Raw genomic sequence first — 19,995 nt, 5'->3', positions numbered from 1 at the left:
ACAAGATCCCTGGGCTGGAATCTGGAGCTGTGAGTGGGCCTGGGTTCCCCCAGTGATGAAGTGGCCTGAGCCCTGGGCAGGGGACAAGACTCCTCTAGAAACCTGAGCAAAGGGCTGGATTTAAAGGGCCCTGAGATGGGGCTGAAGACCCTGGTGAGGGCAGGCAGGCAGGCAGACAGCTGGCTGAGCTCTTTGCTACCCGGGAAGGGGTTCATTTTTGAATGTGAGACCTGGCTGGAGGTGTGAGTCACTGCAGACATGCCTTGTGAGGTCAGCAACATACAGGGGGCACCAGGAGTGGGGGAAAGATTGCAGTACCACACCCAACTAGTAGCAGGCACTCAAGAGACAAATACCACTCTGTTCCACTGTGGATAAGTGCTGAAATCATCATTGGGCCAGAGAACGTGAAGGACTCTGTAGTCCAGTGGTCAGGGCATCCACCTGGGAGGAGACGCTGGGTCTAGTCTGCCTGCTCCAATCACTCTTTCATTATTTATCCACAGGAGAACAGCTTCAACAAGAGAAACGGAGGGAGACTCCGATCAGAATATCCCAGTGGTTAGAGCCCCTCCTGAGACATGGGAGACTCCTGTTCAAATCCTCTCTTTCCCTCTGGCAGACAGGAAAGAACTGAATCTGGGTCTCCCAGGTCCCAGCCGAGTGCTCTGAGCACAGAGCTAAACAGTGTGAAGTGGGGACCACACCATCCTGCAGAGTTGTTGCAAGTTTGTTACCTCGCTTCTGTTCATAGTTCTGGTCATAGTAAAGGGTTTATCTAGACACTGAGCTACTCAGCTCTAATGCTACATCGACACTAGAAGATGCTCTAAGCTCCTCCCATCAGCTTAATTGCCCCACTCGCCGTGAGAGGCGTAGCTCTGTCAGCGGGAGAAGCTCTCCTGCCGACACAGCGCTCTCCTCAACAGCGCTTCGATCGGGATCACTTACGTCGCTCAGGGGGTGGATTATTCACCCCCCTGAGCGCCGTAAGTGATACCGAAGTGAGTTCTAGTGTAGACAAGGTCTAAGATACCAGAGCAACTGCTGCTGCTATTTCAACAGGAAGAGAAGGAGGCGGCTGCAGGATGGTGAAGGAGAGAAAATCAACACTGCAGGAGCAGGAGAAGGTAAAGACCAGGAGAATCCAGAAGCCAAGTCACCAGAGAGGCACAGGGAACCTCTCTGCAACCTCCCCAAAACTCTCATTTGAAGAGGGGTGTGGACTGTGGAATATGTAGCTTTCTCCCAAAAAACATAAAGAAATAGCTTTGAGCTCTGATGCGCTATGTAAGGTCAGTTCTTTGATGGGGTTAGTGAGGGGTTCGATGCCATTTAACTAATCCACTTTCAAGTCACACCTTCTACTAATCAAAATTCATTTTGCTGAGTGTCCCCCTGTTGGCAAGCCCTGAATTCTCCACGCTGACCCGTCCCTTCAAGGCCCTGGGTTTGTGGTACAGGAAGGGCTTGATCACTTTTTATAGTGGGGGAGCTGAAAGCCGGCTAGCTGGACTCCCATGTGTTCACAAGCAGTGTGAAAAAGCACAATTCCCGCTCACACTACTCAGGGGCAGCACAGCTCCGGGGTTCTCAAGGATCACACAATAATGCTAGCTTCAGAGGCATGCGCATGGGGTGGGCCCAGGCACACCCGAATCAGGGTCGCCCCAAGCGCAAAAAAAAAAAGGGGGGGGGCGGCCAGACTGCTGGAGATGGGGGGCGGGGGAGTCTGGGGTAGGGGGGCCCCGGCCCAGAAACTCTTCTCTGCCCCCGCTCTCTCCTGCGGGGCAGAAGCTTGGTGGGGCTGCGCCCCGGGCTCAGTCCTGCTGCTCCGAGGTCGCTGGCAGCCAAGCTCCCGCCTCACCCCGCAGCTCGCTGCGGACTCCCCCCACCTCCGCCCCCTGCCCCCGGTCTGCGGTGTGCCAGGCAGAAAGAGGGGGCCATGGAGAAGAGGCGGGGACAGGGCCTTGAGGAAGGGGGTGGAATCAGAGTATACCCCCTCCAGCCCCCTCTTGTGAACCATTCAGGACAGGGGGCTGGGAGCACCCCCACGACTCCAGCGCACCTCCCCAGCCCTGACCCCTGCAGCCCTCTCCCACACACGCAGCCCTCTGCCCTGACTCCTGCACGCTCCAGCCCTGACTCCTGCACCCCCCTCACACACCCTGCCCTGACTCCTGCACCCCCCTCACACACCCTGCCCTGACTCCTGCACCCCCCTCACACACACCCAGTCCTGACACCTGCACCTCCCACACATCCCCACCCCCACCCTGAGCACCAAACTGGAGCTCTTGCACTCTCCCTCCCCCCCACATACCAACCTGCACCCCTGGCACCGAATGGGAGCTGCCCCAGGTAAGCGCTCCACACCCCCAACCTCCTGCCCCAACCCTGAGCCCCCTCCCTCATTCTACCTCCTGTTCAGACCCTGCACCCCAACCCCCAGCCTTCTCCTTCACACCCAGCCCTGTGCTCAGTGCACCCCCACCCTCAGCTCAGTGCAGAGCAAGACAAAGAGAATAGGCTAGAGCCAGGGCTAAGGTATGTAACCACCCTATGTGGGCAGGAGTGGGGGGGAGCCTGTTTACCCCCTTCCCAGCCCTGCTGTGCTTGCAGTTTACCCCTGGCCCCTCTCTTGCTCCAAGGACCAACCCTAGCTCCTGCCCCACTGTGCTTTTGCCCTCAGCCCCTGCCTTGCTCCAGTCAACAGGGACTAGTCCTCCCCTCATCCCCCACTGTGCTCATCTTGCCCCTGTCCCCTGCCTCACTCCAGCTGGGGACCAATCCTTCCCCCCGACCCCATGCCCAACATTGAGGGTGGATAAAAATCAATGACTTTTTTTAAAAAATCAAATAATCTGATTTTTTTTTAAATTGGATTTTTGAGGAAAAAATATCTAAAGACTGTTTTAATTAAGGTACATGAGAGATGCTTAGTTTTGCAGTTCTCAAACTGTGGATTTGTGTCTCCAGAGGTAACGTGCTTGTTAACAGCAAAAATGTTTTAAATAAATAAATAATATAGAGAGGTGAGAAATAACAGACCTCAACTCTATTGTCCCTCTGCAAATTTGTGGACACAGGGTCAACCCCTTACCTCTCTTTAAAAGTGAAAAGTTTCAAAGAGCTCAATGAATAGAAGATTGTTGGGGGCGGAATAGATCTGGACAAGGAAAAGAAGAACGGAGATAAATGTGAGAATGAGGGACATATGCTTTTTGTTAAACTATTATGTTTGCTGTTGAAGAAAAATATCCAGAATACCTCACGTGGTTGTTTTAGTTAAATAAAGCAATTTAAATATCTGTCTGGCGATGTTCTCTTCCTAATACAGCCTGGCAAGAAAATCCTCCAAATATTAATGATTAACCTGTTGACTTGGAGAAAGTTCACCTCCCAATAACTTCATAAATCTCTGCGTCAGTTACCTTTGGTAAATGAAATAACCCACGCATTCATGTTGTGATATAGCTGTAAAACTCATCTGAAAAGTTTTCAAAATAAATCACGGTTTAAAAATGTATAGTGTTTCCCTTCTAAAAATGAAACCTACATCGATCTCTGAGTTGTGAAGAATGTGTATTAAGGTTATAACAAGCAACAAGAATGCACTTTTATGTAGAAAACCATGATTAAATGGAGTCTTCCTGACGAGTGATTTAAATCAAATCCACCCTGCCCGCTGTATTCTTGCCCCAGCCTGTTCATTCCTCAGGGGGGCCCACAAATATGTTTGGTGCCAGGCCCACAAAAAGTCAATCCGGCCCTGTTCCTAGAATGAACCCTCATTGAGTGGGGCGATCCCCAGGGAGCAGCTCCAACCTTCAGAGTGTCTGGCCAGGGACAGGACATGAACATGGCAAGGGAGGGGGGTGGCAGTGACATCACACAGGCCTTTTGCAGGAGCTCAGCCGATTGGTCAAAGGTGGTGGGGAGGTGGTGACCTCACAGACAGATGCTGACATCAGCCAGGCAGGTTGGGGAGGGGTCAGGGAAGTCTCCTTCTCGAGGTCTCTCCGTGAGGACTGAGAGGGGATCAGGGGTCACGTCCGTGAGCGCCAGGAGGAACCTCTGTCGACTTTTCTCCTTTCCTTTCATTGATTTGACGAGAAAACAGATGTCCCTGTTGAGAAGGTAAGAGCCTGCTCAGGGCTGAAACCTCTTCAGTTGGATCCGTCTGGTGACAGTTGAATTCTAGGTGTGGAAAACTCAAGCTTAAGGAGGCAGAATTTTATTCTGCACCTAGAATTTTGTCCCTTAGAATCACTGGGGACATGAGGGTTTTTCCATTTTAGTTCACCTTTTCCTCCATCCCTCCCTCCTTTCTCTTCTTCTCTTGCATCTTTTGTCCTTTCTCCTCTTCCCCTCCCAATACCAGGAGGGGTGTGTGTGTGTGTGTGTGTGTGACGGGAGAGTGCTCTGCAGCTCATGTCGTGGGAGGTCCGCCCAAAAATGTGGGGCTGAAATAGTGCTCGGGCAGTGATCCCCACCAGTGACCTGGGCCATCCTTTGGGCTCTCAGGTGAGAACTCTCAGCCTCCAGTCCTCAGCCTCTACCCTGATTGGCTGAGCAGGGGGTTATTGACAGGGAGGAGACTCAGGTCCTTATTGTTCTCTTTTAAGACCAAGTAAGTTAGTAAGTCACAACCAGTCATATGGTTGACGAATTTTGCTGCTTCTCTGCATTGATTGTCTCTGAGCAGTTCATGATTCTCTTGAGCATTCCAGTTCTCCTCAAATACTTGCTGAATAATTCCTGTGCACTCTTGTTGGTCTGGAGCTCATTTGAGAGCACTTTATTCAGGTCATTCAGTGTATGAAATTGAAGATCCGATGGTTAGTTTGAAAATCAGGGCACTTGGGTCCTATTCCCAACCCTGCCACTCACTGGCTGTATGACCTAAGACAAGTCAATTCTCCTTTCTCAGTCTTAACTTCTCCCTCTTCCAAGTAGGGATAATAACGGTCCACGCCTACCTACCTCACGGTGGGTGGAGGATGCAGATCCATTGAAGAGTGTCACTAGCAGTAGTGCATAATATGATGTGTCCTATCACGTTTACTCAGATCAGATTATGACATAACAGAATAGCTGAAATAGTCTATTTTATTTGTATTTTCTTATCTAATTGTTGAGATCTAAGTATCTCCTCTTTGTGTGTGTAACCCTTCTGCCCGTCAGAGTTGGCAGCAACAAGGGCCTGGTTCAATATCTAGGGGATTCATTCCAATAACACAATGCAAACCAGCTCGAGCCCCCACCCAGTGACCTGGGACAAATATATACCACCCCCGCTGGGCACCTCCAAGAGGCAATACTTCCCCTCTCGCAAGCACATAGTCTGAGTGTAGCAAAAGCAAGGAAATTGGAATAATGTTTTGCTAAGGGCAGGAATGGGAACAGGGACACAGGTGTAAGGCTCTGTGGTGTCAGAGCTGGGAAGGAGGATACTAACGAAGGAAACTGGAATCATGCTTGCTGGAAGTTCACCCCAATAAACATCGAATTGTTTGCACCTTTGGACTTCGGGTATTGTTGCTCTCTGTTCATGCAAGAAGGACCAGGGAAGTGAGTGGGTGAAGGAATAAGCCCCCTAGCAGCATTATGTTGGGGAAACACCACCAACAGGATTCGTAACACAACCCATGAACAAAAACCCACCCCAAGCAAATTGGGGCATGTTCTTTCCCTTTGGTTCTTGAGTCCAGCAACCCCAAATCACCCAAAGTCCTAAAAGTCCAATGAACCAAAAGTCTCTTTCCCTGGTCAGGGCAGCCCCAGAGTTCGAAAGTTTATCTGCAGAGCTTTACCTCCCAAGCTGGGTGGAGATGGGGGGAGGGAGAAGAGAGGTAAGGGGCACCTTACGTGATCTGAAGCTGACCACCCCACAGCTCCATAGGCCTTCGCTCCGCTCCGCCAGCTGCCCCACAAACTGCTTTGCTCGGCTCCCCTCGGCTCCGCTGCCCACAAGCAGCTCCCACCATCCCACAAACTGCTCCACCAGGCAGTCCACAAACTGCTCTGCTCCACATCCCACAAGCAGCTCCCACAGTCCCACGAACTGCTCCACCAGCCTGTCCACAAGGCACTCCAGCCATCCCGCAAACTGCTCCACAATAGATCTTCAGGCTCCCCCACTACTTAACACAACGCTCAGGGATTTCAGCTCTTAGTCAGTTCAGCTCTTTGGTGTATTCAGCTTGTAGTAGGGGAGCCTTAGTGCTGGTGCACTATTAGCCCAAACGGAGCTCAGCAGCCTGTAACTAGACTCCTAATGGAATCAAAATTGAGAGAGGAGAAAGTGCAATTAGCATGTAAGGCCCTCACCCAGGGCCCATACCACCAAGTATTAATACTTATCCCCAACCTCTCTCCATTCACAGAGTTTTGGAACCCATGACCCTTGCCTAGTGAGTGCTACTTAGTGGATGGTGAGTCCCTCCATCATAACAAAAGGCCCAGTACAGTTCCCAGCACAGTTCCCATAATCAGAGTAATAGCAAGTTATTCTTCCTGCCCCAATAACAGAGACACTGGGGATCCCACAGCAGCCAAAGTGACCATTTGGGCAGCAATGGCCTCAGTCTAGGCGGGGTGGGTGTGCCTATGCAAATGAGATTGGCCCCTGAAGTTCTTTTCCACAACTTGCCACACCTCACCACCAGATGTCAGGGTGGAGCTCATCCTGACACTGCTTACATGTGCCATGAGACAATTTAACACACTGTGACAAAGAGGAGATGCTTTTCTTTGGCAACAAAATCTTTTTGCAAAGAACTCTCATCCCACTTGTTATGATTTCCAGAAACAAACTGGTTTAGTCTGAATGGGATTTTCTGACAGAAACGGTTTCAGTGAAATTTCCCACCATCTCGATTCCTGGGCTCTATTCCTGCCTCTTGGGGGTTTGTTGTCCGTTAGGAGTCAGGACTGGTGGCTTCTCTTTCTGGCTCTGCCACCGCCTTGCTGTGTAGGCCCTTGGGTAGGTCACTTCCCTTCTCTGTACCTTCTCTGTTGATAGAGAGCTAGGATCAGTTAAAAGTTTCTGATTTTTACCCATTTCCCCATATATCTCTCCCAAATGCCGAAGAGATAATAGACTTGGTTTCTGGTAGATGGTTCAATGAGAAATACACCAGGATACCTGATTACAAATGACTTTCTCACATGAGTAATTTTCACGAACTCCTCAGTACCGGATGACGAGAAGTGAATCCTCGGGGCTTTCAGGAAGATTCCCTCTCAAAATTATCTGCCGCACAGCTCAAAAAACAATTTCTCATTTTTAGTATATTCAAAGAACCGATTTCTTCCAAATCACCAGCAGAGAATCGGAAAGCATTTTGTCGAATCGTTCCAGGAGAAATTGATCACTAGTACTTGTCAATAATGTATGTCTCATGAGGAGTGAATTTCTTGAAGAGAAATCTACCAAATGATCAGGCGAGAATCCCACTGGCTTTTCGAGGAAGAGTGCAGGAGACATCAAGGGCTATATCTGATTAGTAGTGAATGTCTCATTTTTATCCATTTACACTACCCATCTCTACCAAATGACTAGGAGAGGGTCTAGAAGTTGTTTGGATGATGCTTTAATGAGGTACTAATTACGAGCAGTGATCAGTAATAAATGTTTGGTTTTTTAGCGATTTTCATGAACCAAGCTCTACAAACTCACCAGGAGAGAATCTGGGTTGCTGGAGACTTTACCACTAGGTACTTGAAAATAATGACTTTCTTACTTTCAGTAATTTACAAGAACCGATCTGTCCCAAGGCACCAAGAAAGATTGCAATTGCTTTTCTGGTGGATGATTCCATGGGAAAGTTATCAGAAGACGGAGGAGGAATGAATTTTCTCATTCCTAGTAATTTTCAGGATCCGTTTTTATTCGAAATCACCAGGAACTCTTCAACGCATTTTGGATTATGATTCCATGGGTAATTGATTGCTAACGTGGATCAGAAGACGGAGGAGGAATGAATTTTCTCATTCCTAGTAATTTTCTGGATCCGTTTTTATTCGAAATCACCAGGAACTCTTTTTAACGGATTTTGGATTATGATTCCATGGGTAATTGATTGCTAAGATGGATCAGTAATAAGAGACTAATTTCTAGTAATTTCCACCAAATCAACAACTGATAGCTACCAAATCACAAGGAGCGAATCCGAAAGGCTTTTTGGAGAATAATTGCATTTGTAATTGATAGAGAGCTAGGAGCAGTTAAAAGTTTCTGATTTTTACCCATTTTCCCCATATATCTCTCCCAAATGCCGAAGAGATAATAGACTTGGGTTTTGGTAAATGGTTCCATGAGAAATACACCAGGATACCTGATTACAAATGACTTTCTCACATGAGTAATTTTCACGAACTCCTCAGTACCGGATGACGAGGAGTGAATCCTCGGGGCTTTCAGGAAGATTCCCTCTCAAAATTATCTGCCGCACAGCTCAAAAAACAATTTCTCATTTTTAGTATATTCAAAGAACCGATTTCTTCCAAATCACCAGCAGAGAATCGGAAAGCATTTTGTCGAATCGTTCCAGGAGAAATTGATCACTAGTACTTGTCAATAATGTATGTCTCATGAGGAGTGAATTTCTTGAAGAGAAATCTACCAAATGATCAGGCGAGAATCCCACTGGCTTTTCGAGGAAGAGTGCAGGAGACATCAAGGGCTATATCTGATTAGTAGTGAATGTCTCATTTTTATCCATTTACACTACCCATCTCTACCAAATGACTAGGAGAGGGTCTAGAAGTTGTTTGGATGATGCTTTCATGAGGTACTAATTACGAGCAGTGATCAGTAATAAATGTTTGGTTTTTTAGCGATTTTCATGAACCAAGCTCTACAAACTCACCAGGAGAGAATCTGGGTTGCTGGAGACTTTACCACTAGGTACTTGAAAATAATGACTTTCTTACTTTGACCAATTTGCACCAACCGATCTGTTCCAACGCACCAATTGAGAATGCAATTGCTTTTCCGGCGGATGATTCCATGGGAAAGTTATCAGAAGACGGAGGAGGAATGAATTTTCTCATTCCTAGTAATTTTCTGGATGCGTTTTTACTCGAAATCACCAGGAACTCTTTTCAACGCATTTTGGATTATGATTCCATGGGTAATTGATTGCTAACGTGGATCAGTGATGAGAGTCTCATTTCTAGTAATTTCCACCAAATCAACAACTGATATCTACCAAATCACAAGGAGCGAATCTGAAAGGCTTTTTGGAGAATGATTCCATTTGTAATTGATAGAGAGCTAGGATCAGTTAAAAGTTTCTGATTTTTACCCATTTTCCCCATATATCTCTCCCAAACGCCAAAGAGATAATAGACTTGGGTTTTGGTAGATGGTTCCATGAGAAATAGACCAGGATACCTGATTACAAATGACTTTCTCACATGAATAATTTTCACGAACTCCTCAGTACCGGAAGACGAGAAGTGAATCCTCGGGGCTTTCAGGAAGATTCCCTCTCAAAATTATCTGCCGCACAGTTCAAAAAACAATTTCTCATTTTTAGTATATTCAAAGAACCGATTTCTTCCAAATCACCAGCAGAGAATCGGAAAGCGTTTTGGCGAATCGTTCCAGGAGAAATTGATCACTAGTACTTGTCAATAATGTATGTCTCATGAGGAGTGAATTACTTGAAGAGAAATCTACCAAATGATCAGGCGAGAATCCCACTGGCTTTTCGAGGAAGAGTGCAGGAGACATCAAGGGCTATATCTGATTAGTAGTGAATGTCTCATTTTTATCCATTTACACTACCCATCTCTACCAAATGACTAGGAGAGGGTCTAGAAGTTGTTTGGATGATGCTTTCATGAGGTACTAATTACGAGCAGTGATCAGTAATAAATGTTTGGTTTTTTAGCGATTTTCATGAACCAAGCTCTACAAACTCACCAGGAGAGAATCTGGGTTGCTGGAGACTTTACCACTAGGTACTTGAAAATAATGACTTTCTTACTTTCAGTAATTTACAAGAACCGATCTGTCCCAAGGCACCAAGAAAGATTGCAATTGCTTTTCTGGTGGATGATTCCATGGGAAAGTTATCAGAAGACGGAGGAGGAATGAATTTTCTCATTCCTAGTAATTTTCAGGATCCGTTTTTATTCGAAATCACCAGGAACTCTTTTCAACGCATTTTGGATTATGATTCCATGGGTAATTGATTGCTAACGTGGATCAGAAGACGGAGGAGGAATGAATTTTCTCATTCCTAGTAATTTTCTGGATCCGTTTTTATTCGAAATCACCAGGAACTCTTTTTAACGGATTTTGGATTATGATTCCATGGGTAATTGATTGCTAAGATGGATCAGTAATAAGAGACTCATTTCTAGTAATTTCCACCAAATCAACAACTGATAGCTACCAAATCACAAGGAGCGAATCCGAAAGGCTTTTTGGAGAATAATTGCATTTGTAATTGATAGAGAGCTAGGAGCAGTTAAAAGTTTCTGATTTTTACCCATTTTCCCCATATATCTCTCCCAAATGCCGAAGAGATAATAGACTTGGGTTTTGGTAAATGGTTCCATGAGAAATAGACCAGGATACCTGATTACAAATGACTTTCTCACATGAGTAATTTTCACGAACTCCTCAGTACCGGATGACGAGGAGTGAATCCTCGGGGCTTTCAGGAAGATTCCCTCTCAAAATTATCTGCCGCACAGCTCAAAAAACAATTTCTCATTTTTAGTATATTCAAAGAACCGATTTCTTCCAAATCACCAGCAGAGAATCGGAAAGCATTTTGTCGAATCGTTCCAGGAGAAATTGATCACTAGTACTTGTCAATAATGTATGTCTCATGAGGAGTGAATTTCTTGAAGAGAAATCTACCAAATGATCGGGCGAGAATCCCACTGGCTTTTCGAGGAAGAGTGCAGGAGACATCAAGGGCTATATCTGATTAGTAGTGAATGTCTCATTTTTATCCATTTACACTACCCATCTCTACCAAATGACTAGGAGAGGGTCTAGAAGTTGTTTGGATGATGCTTTCATGAGGTACTAATTACGAGCAGTGATCAGTAATAAATGTTTGGTTTTTTAGCGATTTTCATGAACCAAGCTCTACAAACTCACCAGGAGAGAATCTGGGTCGCTAGAGACTTTACCACTAGGTACTTGAAAATAATGACTTTCTTACTTTGACCAATTTGCACCAACCGATCTGTTCCAACGCACCAATTGAGAATGCAATTGCTTTTCCGGCGGATGATTCCATGGGAAAGTTATCAGAAGACGGAGGAGGAATGAATTTTCTCATTCCTAGTAATTTTCAGGATCCGTTTTTATTCGAAATCACCAGGAACTCTTTTCAACGCATTTTGGATTATGATTCCATGGGTAATTGATTGCTAACGTGGATCAGAAGACGGAGGAGGAATGAATTTTCTCATTCCTAGTAATTTTCTGGATCCGTTTTTATTCGAAATCACCAGGAACTCTTTTTAACGGATTTTGGATTATGATTCCATGGGTAATTGATTGCTAAGATGGATCAGTAATAAGAGACTCATTTCTAGTAATTTCCACCAAATCAACAACTGATAGCTACCAAATCACAAGGAGCGAATCCGAAAGGCTTTTTGGAGAATAATTGCATTTGTAATTGATAGAGAGCTAGGAGCAGTTAAAAGTTTCTGATTTTTACCCATTTTCCCCATATATCTCTCCCAAATGCCGAAGAGATAATAGACTTGGGTTTTGGTAAATGGTTCCATGAGAAATAGACCAGGATACCTGATTACAAATGACTTTCTCACATGAGTAATTTTCACGAACTCCTCAGTACCGGATGACGAGGAGTGAATCCTCGGGGCTTTCAGGAAGATTCCCTCTCAAAATTATCTGCCGCACAGCTCAAAAAACAATTTCTCATTTTTAGTATATTCAAAGAACCGATTTCTTCCAAATCACCAGCAGAGAATCGGAAAGCATTTTGTCGAATCGTTCCAGGAGAAATTGATCACTAGTACTTGTCAATAATGTATGTCTCATGAGGAGTGAATTTCTTGAAGAGAAATCTACCAAATGATCGGGCGAGAATCCCACTGGCTTTTCGAGGAAGAGTGCAGGAGACATCAAGGGCTATATCTGATTAGTAGTGAATGTCTCATTTTTATCCATTTACACTACCCATCTCTACCAAATGACTAGGAGAGGGTCTAGAAGTTGTTTGGATGATGCTTTCATGAGGTACTAATTACGAGCAGTGATCAGTAATAAATGTTTGGTTTTTTAGCGATTTTCATGAACCAAGCTCTACAAACTCACCAGGAGAGAATCTGGGTTGCTAGAGACTTTACCACTAGGTACTTGAAAATAATGACTTTCTTACTTTGACCAATTTGCACCAACAGATCTGTTCCAACGCACCAATTGAGAATGCAATTGCTTTTCCGGCGGATGATTCCATGGGAAAGTTATCAGAAGACGGAGGAGGAATGAATTTTCTCATTCCTAGTAATTTTCTGGATGCGTTTTTACTCGAAATCACCAGGAACTCTTTTCAACGCATTTTGGATTATGATTCCATGGGTAATTGATTGCTAACGTGGATCAGTGATGAGAGTCTCATTTCTAGTAATTTCCACCAAATCAACAACTGATATCTACCAAATCACAAGGAGCGAATCTGAAAGGCTTTTTGGAGAATGATTCCATTTGTAATTGATAGAGAGCTAGGATCAGTTAAAAGTTTCTGATTTTTACCCATTTTCCCCATATATCTCTCCCAAACGCCAAAGAGATAATAGACTTGGGTTTTGGTAGATGGTTCCATGAGAAATAGACCAGGATACCTGATTACAAATGACTTTCTCACATGAATAATTTTCACGAACTCCTCAGTACCGGACGACGAGAAGTGAATCCTCGGGGCTTTCAGGAAGATTCCCTCTCAATATTATCTGCCGCACAGCTCAAAAAACAATTTCTCATTTTTAGTATATTCAAAGAACCGATTTCTTCCAAATCACCAGCAGAGAATCGGAAAGCATTTTGTCGAATCGTTCCAGGAGAAATTGATCACTAGTACTTGTCAATAATGTATGTCTCATGAGGAGTGAATTTCTTGAAGAGAAATCTACCAAATGATCAGGCGAGAATCCCACTGGCTTTTCGAGGAAGAGTGCAGGAGACATCAAGGGCTATATCTGATTAGTAGTGAATGTCTCATTTTTATCCATTTACACTACCCATCTCTACCAAATGACTAGGAGAGGGTCTAGAAGTTGTTTGGATGATGCTTTCATGAGGTACTAATTACGAGCAGTGATCAGTAATAAATGTTTGTTTTTTTAGCGATTTTCATGAACCAAGCTCTACAAACTCACCAGGAGAGAATCTGGGTTGCTAGAGACTTTACCACTAGGTACTTGAAAATAATGACTTTCTTACTTTGACCAATTTGCACCAACCGATCTGTTCCAACGCACCAATTGAGAATGCAATTGCTTTTCCGGCGGATGATTCCATGGGAAAGTTATCAGAAGACGGAGGAGGAATGAATTTTCTCATTCCTAGTAATTTTCAGGATCCGTTTTTATTCGAAATCACCAGGAACTCTTCAACGCATTTTGGATTATGATTCCATGGGTAACTGATTGCTAACGTGGATCACAAGACGGAGGAGGAATGAATTTTCTCATTCCTAGTAATTTTCTGGATCCGTTTTTATTCGAAATCACCAGGAACTCTTTTTAACGGATTTTGGATTATGATTCCATGGGTAATTGATTGCTAAGATGGATCAGTAATAAGAGACTAATTTCTAGTAATTTCCACCAAATCAACAACTGATAGCTACCAAATCACAAGGAGCGAATCCGAAAGGCTTTTTGGAGAATAATTGCATTTGTAATTGATAGAGAGCTAGGAGCAGTTAAAAGTTTCTGATTTTTACCCATTTTCCCCATATATCTCTCCCAAATGCCGAAGAGATAATAGACTTGGGTTTTGGTAAATGGTTCCATGAGAAATACACCAGGATACCTGATTACAAATGACTTTCTCACATGAGTAATTTTCACGAACTCCTCAGTACCGGATGACGAGGAGTGAATCCTCGGGGCTTTCAGGAAGATTCCCTCTCAAAATTATCTGCCGCACAGCTCAAAAAACAATTTCTCATTTTTAGTATATTCAAAGAACCGATTTCTTCCAAATCACCAGCAGAGAATCGGAAAGCATTTTGTCGAATCGTTCCAGGAGAAATTGATCACTAGTACTTGTCAATAATGTATGTCTCATGAGGAGTGAATTTCTTGAAGAGAAATCTACCAAATGATCAGGCGAGAATCCCACTGGCTTTTCGAGGAAGAGTGCAGGAGACATCAAGGGCTATATCTGATTAGTAGTGAATGTCTCATTTTTATCCATTTACACTACCCATCTCTACCAAATGACTAGGAGAGGGTCTAGAAGTTGTTTGGATGATGCTTTCATGAGGTACTAATTACGAGCAGTGATCAGTAATAAATGTTTGGTTTTTTAGCGATTTTCATGAACCAAGCTCTACAAACTCACCAGGAGAGAATCTGGGTTGCTGGAGACTTTACCACTAGGTACTTGAAAATAATGACTTTCTTACTTTGACCAATTTGCACCAACCGATCTGTTCCAACGCACCAATTGAGAATGCAATTGCTTTTCCGGCGGATGATTCCATGGGAAAGTTATCAGAAGACGGAGGAGGAATGAATTTTCTCATTCCTAGTAATTTTCTGGATGCGTTTTTACTCGAAATCACCAGGAACTCTTTTCAACGCATTTTGGATTATGATTCCATGGGTAATTGATTGCTAACGTGGATCAGTGATGAGAGTCTCATTTCTAGTAATTTCCACCAAATCAACAACTGATATCTACCAAATCACAAGGAGCGAATCTGAAAGGCTTTTTGGAGAATGATTCCATTTGTAATTGATAGAGAGCTAGGATCAGTTAAAAGTTTCTGATTTTTACCCATTTTCCCCATATATCTCTCCCAAACGCCAAAGAGATAATAGACTTGGGTTTTGGTAGATGGTTCCATGAGAAATAGACCAGGATACCTGATTACAAATGACTTTCTCACATGAATAATTTTCACGAACTCCTCAGTACCGGAAGACGAGAAGTGAATCCTCGGGGCTTTCAGGAAGATTCCCTCTCAAAATTATCTGCCGCACAGTTCAAAAAACAATTTCTCATTTTTAGTATATTCAAAGAACCGATTTCTTCCAAATCACCAGCAGAGAATCGGAAAGCGTTTTGGCGAATCGTTCCAGGAGAAATTGATCACTAGTACTTGTCAATAATGTATGTCTCATGAGGAGTGAATTACTTGAAGAGAAATCTACCAAATGATCAGGCGAGAATCCCACTGGCTTTTCGAGGAAGAGTGCAGGAGACATCAAGGGCTATATCTGATTAGTAGTGAATGTCTCATTTTTATCCATTTACACTACCCATCTCTACCAAATGACTAGGAGAGGGTCTAGAAGTTGTTTGGATGATGCTTTCATGAGGTACTAATTACGAGCAGTGATCAGTAATAAATGTTTGGTTTTTTAGCGATTTTCATGAACCAAGCTCTACAAACTCACCAGGAGAGAATCTGGGTTGCTGGAGACTTTACCACTAGGTACTTGAAAATAATGACTTTCTTACTTTCAGTAATTTACAAGAACCGATCTGTCCCAAGGCACCAAGAAAGATTGCAATTGCTTTTCTGGTGGATGATTCCATGGGAAAGTTATCAGAAGACGGAGGAGGAATGAATTTTCTCATTCCTAGTAATTTTCAGGATCCGTTTTTATTCGAAATCACCAGGAACTCTTTTCAACGCATTTTGGATTATGATTCCATGGGTAATTGATTGCTAACGTGGATCAGAAGACGGAGGAGGAATGAATTTTCTCATTCCTAGTAATTTTCTGGATCCGTTTTTATTCGAAATCACCAGGAACTCTTTTTAACGGATTTTGGATTATGATTCCATGGGTAATTGATTGCTAAGATGGATCAGTAATAAGAGACTCATTTCTAGTAATTTCCACCAAATCAACAACTGATAGCTACCAAATCACAAGGAGCGAATCCGAAAGGCTTTTTGGAGAATAATTGCATTTGTAATTGATAGAGAGCTAGGAGCAGTTAAAAGTTTCTGATTTTTACCCATTTTCCCCATATATCTCTCCCAAATGCCGAAGAGATAATAGACTTGGGTTTTGGTAAATGGTTCCATGAGAAATAGACCAGGATACCTGATTACAAATGACTTTCTCACATGAGTAATTTTCACGAACTCCTCAGTACCGGATGACGAGGAGTGAATCCTCGGGGCTTTCAGGAAGATTCCCTCTCAAAATTATCTGCCGCACAGCTCAAAAAACAATTTCTCATTTTTAGTATATTCAAAGAACCGATTTCTTCCAAATCACCAGCAGAGAATCGGAAAGCATTTTGTCGAATCGTTCCAGGAGAAATTGATCACTAGTACTTGTCAATAATGTATGTCTCATGAGGAGTGAATTTCTTGAAGAGAAATCTACCAAATGATCGGGCGAGAATCCCACTGGCTTTTCGAGGAAGAGTGCAGGAGACATCAAGGGCTATATCTGATTAGTAGTGAATGTCTCATTTTTATCCATTTACACTACCCATCTCTACCAAATGACTAGGAGAGGGTCTAGAAGTTGTTTGGATGATGCTTTCATGAGGTACTAATTACGAGCAGTGATCAGTAATAAATGTTTGGTTTTTTAGCGATTTTCATGAACCAAGCTCTACAAACTCACCAGGAGAGAATCTGGGTCGCTAGAGACTTTACCACTAGGTACTTGAAAATAATGACTTTCTTACTTTGACCAATTTGCACCAACCGATCTGTTCCAACGCACCAATTGAGAATGCAATTGCTTTTCCGGCGGATGATTCCATGGGAAAGTTATCAGAAGACGGAGGAGGAATGAATTTTCTCATTCCTAGTAATTTTCAGGATCCGTTTTTATTCGAAATCACCAGGAACTCTTTTCAACGCATTTTGGATTATGATTCCATGGGTAATTGATTGCTAACGTGGATCAGAAGACGGAGGAGGAATGAATTTTCTCATTCCTAGTAATTTTCTGGATCCGTTTTTATTCGAAATCACCAGGAACTCTTTTTAACGGATTTTGGATTATGATTCCATGGGTAATTGATTGCTAAGATGGATCAGTAATAAGAGACTCATTTCTAGTAATTTCCACCAAATCAACAACTGATAGCTACCAAATCACAAGGATCGAATCCGAAAGGCTTTTTGGAGAATAATTGCATTTGTAATTGATAGAGAGCTAGGAGCAGTTAAAAGTTTCTGATTTTTACCCATTTTCCCCATATATATCTCCCAAATGCCGAAGAGATAATAGACTTGGGTTTTGGTAAATGGTTCCATGAGAAATAGACCAGGATACCTGATTACAAATGACTTTCTCACATGAGTAATTTTCACGAACTCCTCAGTACCGGATGACGAGGAGTGAATCCTCGGGGCTTTCAGGAAGATTCCCTCTCAAAATTATCTGCCGCACAGCTCAAAAAACAATTTCTCATTTTTAGTATATTCAAAGAACCGATTTCTTCCAAATCACCAGCAGAGAATCGGAAAGCATTTTGTCGAATCGTTCCAGGAGAAATTGATCACTAGTACTTGTCAATAATGTATGTCTCATGAGGAGTGAATTTCTTGAAGAGAAATCTACCAAATGATCGGGCGAGAATCCCACTGGCTTTTCGAGGAAGAGTGCAGGAGACATCAAGGGCTATATCTGATTAGTAGTGAATGTCTCATTTTTATCCATTTACACTACCCATCTCTACCAAATGACTAGGAGAGGGTCTAGAAGTTGTTTGGATGATGCTTTCATGAGGTACTAATTACGAGCAGTGATCAGTAATAAATGTTTGGTTTTTTAGCGATTTTCATGAACCAAGCTCTACAAACTCACCAGGAGAGAATCTGGGTTGCTAGAGACTTTACCACTAGGTACTTGAAAATAATGACTTTCTTACTTTGACCAATTTGCACCAACAGATCTGTTCCAACGCACCAATTGAGAATGCAATTGCTTTTCCGGCGGATGATTCCATGGGAAAGTTATCAGAAGACGGAGGAGGAATGAATTTTCTCATTCCTAGTAATTTTCTGGATGCGTTTTTACTCGAAATCACCAGGAACTCTTTTCAACGCATTTTGGATTATGATTCCATGGGTAATTGATTGCTAACGTGGATCAGTGATGAGAGTCTCATTTCTAGTAATTTCCACCAAATCAACAACTGATATCTACCAAATCACAAGGAGCGAATCTGAAAGGCTTTTTGGAGAATGATTCCATTTGTAATTGATAGAGAGCTAGGATCAGTTAAAAGTTTCTGATTTTTACCCATTTTCCCCATATATCTCTCCCAAACGCCAAAGAGATAATAGACTTGGGTTTTGGTAGATGGTTCCATGAGAAATAGACCAGGATACCTGATTACAAATGACTTTCTCACATGAATAATTTTCACGAACTCCTCAGTACCGGACGACGAGAAGTGAATCCTCGGGGCTTTCAGGAAGATTCCCTCTCAATATTATCTGCCGCACAGCTCAAAAAACAATTTCTCATTTTTAGTATATTCAAAGAACCGATTTCTTCCAAATCACCAGCAGAGAATCGGAAAGCATTTTGTCGAATCGTTCCAGGAGAAATTGATCACTAGTACTTGTCAATAATGTATGTCTCATGAGGAGTGAATTTCTTGAAGAGAAATCTACCAAATGATCAGGCGAGAATCCCACTGGCTTTTCGAGGAAGAGTGCAGGAGACATCAAGGGCTATATCTGATTAGTAGTGAATGTCTCATTTTTATCCATTTACACTACCCATCTCTACCAAATGACTAGGAGAGGGTCTAGAAGTTGTTTGGATGATGCTTTCATGAGGTACTAATTACGAGCAGTGATCAGTAATAAATGTTTGTTTTTTTAGCGATTTTCATGAACCAAGCTCTACAAACTCACCAGGAGAGAATCTGGGTTGCTAGAGACTTTACCACTAGGTACTTGAAAATAATGACTTTCTTACTTTGACCAATTTGCACCAACCGATCTGTTCCAACGCACCAATTGAGAATGCAATTGCTTTTCCGGCGGATGATTCCATGGGAAAGTTATCAGAAGACGGAGGAGGAATGAATTTTCTCATTCCTAGTAATTTTCAGGATCCGTTTTTATTCGAAATCACCAGGAACTCTTCAACGCATTTTGGATTATGATTCCATGGGTAACTGATTGCTAACGTGGATCAGAAGACGGAGGAGGAATGAATTTTCTCATTCCTAGTAATTTTCTGGATCCGTTTTTATTCGAAATCACCAGGAACTCTTTTTAACGGATTTTGGATTATGATTCCATGGGTAATTGATTGCTAAGATGGATCAGTAATAAGAGACTAATTTCTAGTAATTTCCACCAAATCAACAACTGATAGCTACCAAATCACAAGGAGCGAATCCGAAAGGCTTTTTGGAGAATAATTGCATTTGTAATTGATAGAGAGCTAGGAGCAGTTAAAAGTTTCTGATTTTTACCCATTTTCCCCATATATCTCTCCCAAATGCCGAAGAGATAATAGACTTGGGTTTTGGTAAATGGTTCCATGAGAAATACACCAGGATACCTGATTACAAATGACTTTCTCACATGAGTAATTTTCACGAACTCCTCAGTACCGGATGACGAGGAGTGAATCCTCGGGGCTTTCAGGAAGATTCCCTCTCAAAATTATCTGCCGCACAGCTCAAAAAACAATTTCTCATTTTTAGTATATTCAAAGAACCGATTTCTTCCAAATCACCAGCAGAGAATCGGAAAGCATTTTGTCGAATCGTTCCAGGAGAAATTGATCACTAGTACTTGTCAATAATGT

Source organism: Natator depressus, chromosome 12 (genome assembly GCF_965152275.1).
Source record: "Natator depressus isolate rNatDep1 chromosome 12, rNatDep2.hap1, whole genome shotgun sequence".
NCBI classification, from domain to species: Eukaryota; Metazoa; Chordata; order Testudines; family Cheloniidae; genus Natator; species Natator depressus.
Note: the sequence above shows the minus strand (reverse complement) of the source record.